This window comes from Quercus lobata, chromosome 9, assembly GCF_001633185.2.
Source record: "Quercus lobata isolate SW786 chromosome 9, ValleyOak3.0 Primary Assembly, whole genome shotgun sequence".
NCBI lineage: Eukaryota > Viridiplantae > Streptophyta > Magnoliopsida > Fagales > Fagaceae > Quercus > Quercus lobata.
This window is the reverse complement of record NC_044912.1, coordinates 44,967,483-44,977,220: the sequence shown is the minus strand read 5'-3', so window position 1 is coordinate 44,977,220 and position 9,738 is coordinate 44,967,483.

The window sequence follows — 9,738 nt, the reverse complement described above, 5'->3', positions numbered from 1 at the left end:
TAATCCCGGATTGAGTGAAAAACAGTCCTGAAAAACTGAACTTCATAAACCTCGACAAATACCTATCTGTTGAGTTGCTGTCGAGCCATGAGCTAAAACAGCTCTACAGGTCTTAATAGATGCTAGCTGTCGAGTTTTAATGACAGACACTTTTCACACTTGAATCTTGGATAGACTTGCATGACTTTAACACTTGAACTTGAAACAAGGTTTCTTGAAGTATTAAACACATCTTAGATCTACCCAAATACAAGTAAAATGCGTTTTGTCAAAAGATTAACCAATTATATAAAATAGTGACATATGTTCCTAACAAGTGAATCACATATGTCCTAACCAGAATGAAAAGAAAAACACTGTAAGAACAAGAAAAGGACTTGTAACCAAATTGAAAAGAGATATATACAAGAATTGATCTCCTCGGATTGTACCGAGGATGACTTTCTTTAGATAAAATCAGTCTATCTTTACTTTCTTGTCATCTGGATTCATTACACTTGTTACCCAACTTGTTAGAGCCTAGTTTTCTAACTCACTCTTTACAAATTCATTGTATTGGGTTCTTTGGGTCTAGATCCTTTTACCTTTTGGGCTTAGGAACCAAATTGTTATTATTATTATTATTATTATTATTATTGCTTTTAAATTAATGAGTGAGGTAAGCCATATTTAAATTTCAAAGTGAAACTCTTTTATAAATAAATATGTGATTAAAGAGAGAAAGATAATAGGAGAAAAGAGGAGAATAGAAAAAAGTGTGATTATGGTTCTCGGTAGGGTAGGGTAGAGTAGCTCTCCCCCACTTGCCCTACTGTAGTATTCTGTTTTCCTCTATCTAAGAGGAAGAGTTTGTCCCCTCTAGTGGTTATGTTACTAGTAGGGCTTTGTTTTTCCTATTTTCTTGTCTCTTGGTTTTCAATGTGCCTTTGAAAGAGTTAGGAATGGAGGATCTTACACGTAGTTGGCAGAATTTATCTCTTTCCAACAAATGAGTGAACATGGATCTGTCAAAGAATAAAAAGATTCAAGGGTTTGCCCTAGCAGCGAAGTTCTTTTCTCGAAGATCCCTGAATATCGATGATGTGGCTTTGACAGTCCGCCCATTGTGGTGCATAAGTGGTAGTTTTCATGTCAGTGATGCTAAGTAGAACTACGTGGTCTTTGCTTTTGATTTAGAGAAGGATGTCGAAAAAGTTCTCATGGGTGAGCCCTAGTCATTTGATAGGCATTTGGTGGTTTTCCATTGGTATGATGGCTTGGTCCCAGTTCAGGAACTCATCTTTGAAAGGGTTTCTTTCTGGGTGTAGATTCACCAGTTACCCTTTTCCCATCTTATTGAGGAGGTGGCTCTTAGTCTTAGTGAAACATTAGGACCAGTCATAAGATCCAGGGATTTGTCAGAAATGAGGGGTGGAGCATTTATGAGGGTCAGGTTTCGTTGAATATTTTGGAACCTATTTATCGTGGTAAAAGGGTTACATTTAGGTAGAACTCCGGAGATTGGGTTTCGTTCATGTACGAACGACTACCAGATATATGTTACTGGTGTGGTAGGTTTACTCATGATGATGAGGAGTGTGCAACTTGGTTACGGAGCAAGGGTTCGCTTGCTGTGGAGGAACAATAATTCGAAGCATGGCTAAGGGCAGCACAGTTTAACTCAGCAAGACGTTCCTATGTGGAAGTGAAGGGCTTTGAGATGGTGGAACGCCCTTACCGATCTGCGGTAAGCAAGCAAAGTTTAGGGTTGGAATTTGAGGCACTGGTGGCTCCTCAAACGGTGGTTTTGGGCGGCATGGTGATTAGTAAAGAAAGTACGGGGATCTCGAATAATTGCTTCTGTGATCAAACTTTTAGTGTATTTTATGAAAATCATTAAGGGTATTGATGACAAGATCAACCAAGATTTTAAGAATTCAAATTCAAATATTCCCTCTCATGTGACCATTAATGATACAGCTGGAAGCTCATTCTAGGTTGGGCCTAGACCAAAATATACGACATGGGCCTAAGAGAAAGGGTGAGTTCTCGTATGTGGATTCAATGGAATTGGGGGAGAAGGAAAAAAGGGTGAAGAGAGATGGTGATGTTCTTGTACTACCAACTTTTATGGGATTGGTAGACGTTACTGAGCAGTCCCATCAGGTCCAATGAGTCTTATAAGCTGGAATTACTGAGGGCTTGGGAACCCTCGGAAAATTAAAGCCTTGCGAAAGGTTGTACAACAGGAAAATCCCATTTTAGTCTTTCTTATGGAGACTAAACTAAATAAAGAAAACGTAGAGAAAGTTCGTGATCAGTGCAACTTTGAACACAGTTGGGTTGTCCCTAGCATAGGAAAGAGTGGGGTCTAGCTTTATTTTGGAAGGAGGGGGTTACAATAGAAGTGCTATCAACAGAGCAGTCACACATTGACACGTTGGTAAAGGGTAGAGTTTTGACAGATTGGTGGCATCTCATGGGTTTCTACGGGGCACTAGTGACATCAAGGCGGGATGAGTCATGGGCGCTTCTGAAAGTGATGAGGGATAGGTCTAACTTACCTTGGTTGGCTATCGACAACTTCAATGAGATCACAAGTGGTTTCGAGAAGGAGGGAGGGAGCTTTCTTCCTAGGTGATAGATGAAAAACTTCCTCGATGCTACTAACTAGTGTGGATTACGTGACTTGGGATTTGTGGGGCCAAAATACACTTGGCTCTACCAAAGAGCTGATGGCAACCAAATCAGGGAAAGGCTTGACAGAGCTCTAGTTTCACTGGAATGGGGGGCATGTTTTCAGGAAGCAAAACTTTTTCACCTCACTTGTTTAACATCTAACCATTCTCCTTTGTCCTTGCATTTTTTCATGAGACCTCAGAACCGAAAACGTTGCAAGATCTTCAGGTTTGAATCCATGTGGTTGAAGGACTCGAGGTGCAAAGAAATAGTGACAAATGCATGGGTAGAAGGAAGTGTATTTGCTGTAAACTTCCCTATATCTTGTTGCTTGCAGTTTGTCAGAATCAGTTGGAAGTTTGGAACAAAAATGAGTTTAGGCACATCAGAATTGCATAAACGGTTAGAGTGGTTTGAACTTCAATTGGCTTCACCTGCTACCATTAGCGCTATAAGGAACTTGAAATGTTGGCTAGATAAGGAGGCTACCATGTGGTACCAATGGTCTCAGATTAGTTGGTTCCAGTCAGGCAATAGGAATACAAGGTTTTCCATGCCAGAGCAACCACCCGTTACAAGAAAAACATCATTGCAAGTTTGTTGGATCCCAATGGAGTTTGGCAAGAGGAAAAGCATGAAGTGGAAGAGATTGTGGTTAACTACTACACAGATCTGTTTTGCTTTAGTTGGCCTTTTGAGTTCACCAAGTTACTGAATGTAGTTCAACCTAAAGTCTCTGGGTCCATGAATCAAATGCTTACTTACTAGGGATTTCCAAGGTAATGAAGTTTCTACGGCACTAAAGCAGATGTACCCCTTGAAATTACCGGGTCCTAATGGCATGCCTCCTCTTTTCTTCCAACATTTTTGGCCTACAATTGGTAACATGGTTACTAAAATGGTACTAGATTTCCTTAACTTTGGCATTGCCCCTCCTATGTTCAATGATACTCATATTGTTTTGATTTCAAAAAATAAAGATCCTAGGAGTATTTTTGATTATCATCCTATTAGTCTATGTAATGTGATTTTTAAAATTGCTTCTAAAGTTATTGCGAACAGGCTCAAGAAAGTTTTACCCACTATTATTAGTGATATCCAAAGTGCTTTTATACACAAAAGGTTAATTAGTGATAAGGTTCTTGTGGCTTTTGAGGCTATGCATCACATCAGTTAGAAGAAGGCAAGAAAGAAGGGAGAGATGGCTTTGAACTTAGACATGAGTAAGGCTTATGACTGTGTGGAGTGAGTTTGTTTTTATCATATGGAGAAGCTTGTCATTGATTTGAGGTGGAGAAGTTTAATTATGAGATGTGTGACAACTGTCTCTTATTCATTTAGAATCAATGGGAAGGTTTGTGGGTCAGTTTAGCCTTCAAGGGGATTCACCAAAGGGGTCCCTTATCACCTTACCCGTTCCTTATTGTGATGGAGGGTCTCTCTTCTTTGATCAAAAAATTTGTGGAGGAAAAAAATTTGGAGGGCATTGCAGTGTGCTGAGGGGAGCCAAAATTATCACACCTATTCTTTACCGATGATTGTCTTATCTTTTGCAAAGCTACCACCTCAGAATGTGATTCTTTGTAGCGAATCATCCAAGTGTATGAAGCAGCATCTAGTTAGCAACTAAATCGTGCAAAAACTTCATTTTTTTTTAGTACCAATACTTCTAGGGAGGTTCAAGAGGAGATTAAGGAAAGGTTTGGAGCTCAGGTGATTAAAACAACAAGAAAAGTATCTGGGTTTGCCATCGCTCATTGGGAGGAATAAAAAAACCAGTTTTAGGGACATCAAAGACAATCTCTCTAAGAAATTGGCGAAGTGTAAGGGAAAACTTCTTTCAAAAGCAGGTAAGGAGGTCTTAATTAAAGCCATGGCTCAGGCTATCCCTACTTACATTATGAATTGCTTCAAGATCCCAGATTCTCTATGTGATGAGCTTACTAGTATGATACGCCAATTCTGGTGGGGACAAAGAGGGGAGGAAAAGAAGATGGCGTGGTTGAGTTGGGAGAAATTATGTGAACCAAAGGCGTGTGGTAGGATGGGTTTCAAACAACTTAAATAATTTAATTTGGTACTGTTGGTGAAGTAGGGTTGGCGGCTTTAAACCTGCCAAAACTTTTTACTCGACCGTGTCCTCAAGTTTAAATATTTCCCCACTTGTGACTTCCTACACGCTACACTAGGGAATAATCCTTCATACACCTGGCGTAATATCTTATTGGCACAACCCATTGTGAAGCAGGGCGTGCAATGGAGGGTTGGGAATGGCTTGGATATACGGGTCTAGGGGGATAAATGATTGCCTCGAGTTTCTAGCTGTGAAGTTATCTCTCCTTGGCTGTTTCTGCATCTGGATACCAGGAAGTGTGAGCTTATTCATTTTGAGACCAGTTGTTGGAAGGAGGAAGTTATTCGCCAGATATTTTTGCCGTTGGATGTGGAAGTTATCTTAAGTATCCCTTTGAGTGCTTGACTGCTGAGTGATCGCCTTATTTGGGTGGAGTCTAATAATGGCAGTTTCAGTGTTCGGAGTGCTTACAAGGTAGCCATGAACCTCCATCGGTCCACGAATGCAACTTCTGGCTCAACGGATAGTTCTCTTCGTGTGTTTTGGAAAAAAACTTTGGTGCTTACCAACTCCCCACAAGGTTTGTCATTTTGCGTGGAGGGCTTATCGTGACATCCTTCCTACTAAGGATTGTTAAATATTAGCATTTATACACCATGTTGAATATGCTAGTATAAATGCGGAAGTGAAAGCATAAAGTATAAAACACAATAACACACGAGGGTTACGTGGTTCAGCCTAACGGCCTACATCCACGGAGGAAACCCTAAAGGGTTACATCAATAATATATTATAGTGTAATACAAATCCTGTATTACAATGAATTATAACAATTGTATATATAGTAGACTAAACCCTAGACTAATAGACTTCTAGTACAAGTAGGAGACTTGGCTTGCACACAAAGTAGAATTAGGCTTGGGCTTATGCTAATGGGCTAAAATATCTCTAACACCCCCTCTCAAACTCAAGATGGAAGCTTGATGAAATCTTGAGATTTGATAAGGTTGAGAAGATCCCTTGAATGAAGTTTGGCTCTGTGACGGTAGTTTGAGGAAGGCAATGGTCTTGCAGTGTTGATGCGACTTCTAATGGTGGCTTGACTATACCGGAGAGTTTTGACGGCAGTAGTAGGAAGCCAAAGAAGATGAACACAGCGAAAAAAAAACACCGAGGAAGACAAAGATTGCTCTTAAAAATACCGCAAGGACAGAAAACCATGTCCACAAGAAGGTGACTCTGATACCATGTTAAATATTAGCATTTATACACCATGTTGAATATGCTAGTATAAATGCGGAAGTGAAAGCATAAAGTATAAAATACAATAACACACGAGGATTACGTGGTTCAGCCTAACGGCCTACATCTACGAAGGAAACCCTAAAAGGTTACATCAATAATATATTATAGTGTAATACAAATCCTGTGTTACAATGAATTATAACATATGTATATATAGTAGACTAAACCCTAGACTAATAGACTTCTAGTACAAGTAGGAGACTTGGCTTGCACACAAAGTAGAATTAGGCTTGGGCTTATGCTAATGGGCTAAAATATCTCTAACAAGGATAATCTGCAACAGCGTCGGGTGCTTTCAGAAAACCTGTGTGACGAGTGTGGTACTGCAGCAGAGTCATCAGGTCATTTTTTCTAGTCATGCCTAAGAGCTCAACTGGTCTGGGGTTGCTCGAAATTGACAAGTTCCATCAGGTCGGGTTAGTTTCACTCTTTTTTTCAACTTACTATGGTTCCTTCTAATGCTTGAATCTTATGATGATGTTAAGGCTACTTTGGTGGTCACTATCGCTTGGTCTATGTGGTGTAATTAGAATGCGGTTCAACATGGGATTATAAGGAAAAGCCTGAAAGCTTTAGTCCAATGGGCAACACAATACTTGGGTGACTACTTAGCTGCAACGTGCTCCACACTAGTTATTCCTAAGGTACTTAACTCTAATTGGACTCCACCACCGCCTCCTCTGTTTAAGATCAACATGGATGGAGCTGTATCCAAACACCATAGTTTAGTGGGCGTGGGTGTAGTTATCTGAGATGACAAAGGCAGAGTTGTGGTAGCTTTGAGCAAGAGAATTCATGCACCTTTGGGCCCGTTAGAAGCGGAGGCAAAAGCTTTTGAAGTTGGTTTCCAATTTGCTAGGGACACAGGTTTCCAAGAATTTGTTCCTAAAGGGGATTCATTGGTGATTGTTCAAGCTCTCTGTGGTCTATCCCATCCACCTTCAACAGTGGCTCCACTGATCCTTGGAATGTAAATTTTATGTACCGAGTTCCGCTTGGTTACTGTTTCACATGTAAGGAGGCAAGGAAATAAACCTGCCCATCTTTTAACAAAACATGCTCTTAGCATTGATGATTCTTCAGTATGGATTGAAGAGAATTCTTGTCTTATTGAACAAGCTCTCATCCAGGATTATGTATTTGTTTTTGTTATTTGAATAAAATTGCAGTCTTCACATCCAAAAAAAAAGTGATTAAAGCATGTCTACTTTTATTTTTAGTATATTTTCAAAATGAGTGGGGTCACTACAAAAAAGATGAGTTATAACAGTGGTCTTTTTTGTAGTGCTTACAAAAAATGCTACTAGAGAGGGTTTATTGTAGCGGATTTTCAAATGCTACTATAAGTCTCTTTGTAGTAGCGGTTTTTTTTACAACCGCTACAATGTACCTTTTGTTTTTGTTTTTTGTAGCAGTTTCCCAACTGCTACAATATACTTTTATTTATTTATTCTATAGATATTTTTTATATACAAAACCACAAAGTTTAGTCCTTTTTGTTTTTATTTTATATACCCCAATGTAGAAAACTAACACCCTAATGACCAAAATATCCCTAAATACTCAAAATGACACAAACGCCCCTGGAACTAAAAAATGAGCAAAATATCCTCAGAATATCCAGCATACCCCAAGACCTCAAAAATTACCAAAATACTTTAGGACTAATTAAAATGAACAAAAAAAAAATCACTAAAATCCCTAAATGATAAAAATACCCCCCAAACCATAGTATTACTACTATTATTTAGTGGTTTAAATTGTGAAGATGTTTAAGCCTCAGCAATCTTAGTGTGGTGTCAAACAACTATTAAAAATTGGTGCACAATGTAATTATAAATCAATTATTAAAAGACTTCTAGACCTGAGTTTTAAATTGATGATAAAAAGAAATTTTATTAGATGAATCATTCAAATAGTAATCAAATTAGTTTTGTTTTTGTTTTTAAGGTTAGAAATAATAGGAGAATAAGAGCAAAAGAAATCATATATAGTTGTATATTAAGAAAATATATAAATTGACTTAGTTACCGACAAAGCATCCAACCCCTTTGAAAAAAGCCATTAATAAGTGCATTTTGCACCAAGTATTCCATCCCAAAACCATCACAGTAGGCCGCTCCTGAATCTACATTAAATGAACATTAATGAAATAAAAAATAAAAAGAAAGAAAGAAAGAAAGAAAAGATAAATAGTACATAATATTGCTACAAATAAAATATCGCGTCAAAGAAATTTTTATACTATACCATATGATGTGCCCATGTGGTAATGGTATAACGGTATCACCGTATCAGACAACACTAGGAGGACTTTTCAAGAATAACAATGGTGTGTGTATATATATAGGTAACAAAAGTGGAGTGGCAGGTCCAAGTTTGCAACATATTGGCCTCACTTCCAATTTCCTGGTCTATCAACAACAAATCCATATTTATCCAATATTAAAAGATAAAAGGCATCATAAGATGAATGGATTTTCGACAACACAGACAATATGAGAGTTGGCTTAAAACAAAAATGACTTTAATTAAAGATAAATATGTGAACGGATCATCTATTTATCTTTAATTAAGTTTTTGTGTCTATCCTAAAAGTTGCTAAAGGGTAAGAGGAAAAGTTGATAACAATAATTAAGTTCATGTTTTATCCACAAAAATTTAAAAACAAAAAAAATTCTGCAATTTGGTAAAGTTACTTGCTCAATTACGGTTTTTAAGATTGTGTGGGTTCTTTTTTTGTAAAACAGCACACAGGCCCAAGTTGAGGAACAAGGATCCTGGGCCTGATGCTTTATGCTTTAAGGGACTGAGCTTGGTTTACCGTAGCTAAAATGTGCTTATTTCGAAATAAGTGGTGCATAAAGTGTGGATCCTACAACACATACACACTAACATATAACAAGCACATATGTATCGAACAACAAGGAACAATAAAGAGCGAAGTAAAGAAGAAAAAGAAAAGAAAATAATGTAAACGACGTCAGGAGTCCTTAAAATACCGTGAAATACTTCATTATTTTCTTTAATTTTTATGATACATCACGCTCACTAAGACATGTTACAAGGTTCAAATAAGTTCAAAAATCACAGACTTAGATGGCTCTTCAGGCCTTTAAGACTTGTGAAGTTTGAATTCCCTTTAATCCAATTATGTTCTCTAGTGGCTGTTTGAGGATTCCGGACGCTGTTTTCTCTCTCTTTTCTCTCTTTTTGAATTTCTGGCAAAGTTTTTCCTAGTATTTTTACTTCAATATATGGACTCTGGTTGAATGTCTTTCACTGTTCGCTACTTACTCATTTTATAGTGCCATCCTAGGGTTTCCGAGGTACCATTGATTTCCTCCATTTGCACCTCTGGGTAGTAGAAACAATGTTGTGTCAGCAACATTGGTGGCTGGTCCCTTCCTCATTCTTCATTATTTTCTTCTTTTTGAGTTTCCTTCTTCAAAAGCTTCTAGCTGACTTTGTTGAATACTTTTCAAATTGCACTAAAACCATCTTTTTTGAACACCATAAATTTATGTTTTATGCCAAAAGAATAAGTAGTCTTTGTTGAATTGTATTTTTAGATGTATACTAGTAATTGTTTAATAAAGTTGCTGAATTGTATTTTTTTTTTTCTCTTCAGGAATCCTAATGCATGGAGTATGGTTAGGTGGAAGAGAGATGAGGATAGTGGTATTGGTGTTGGCGGTGAT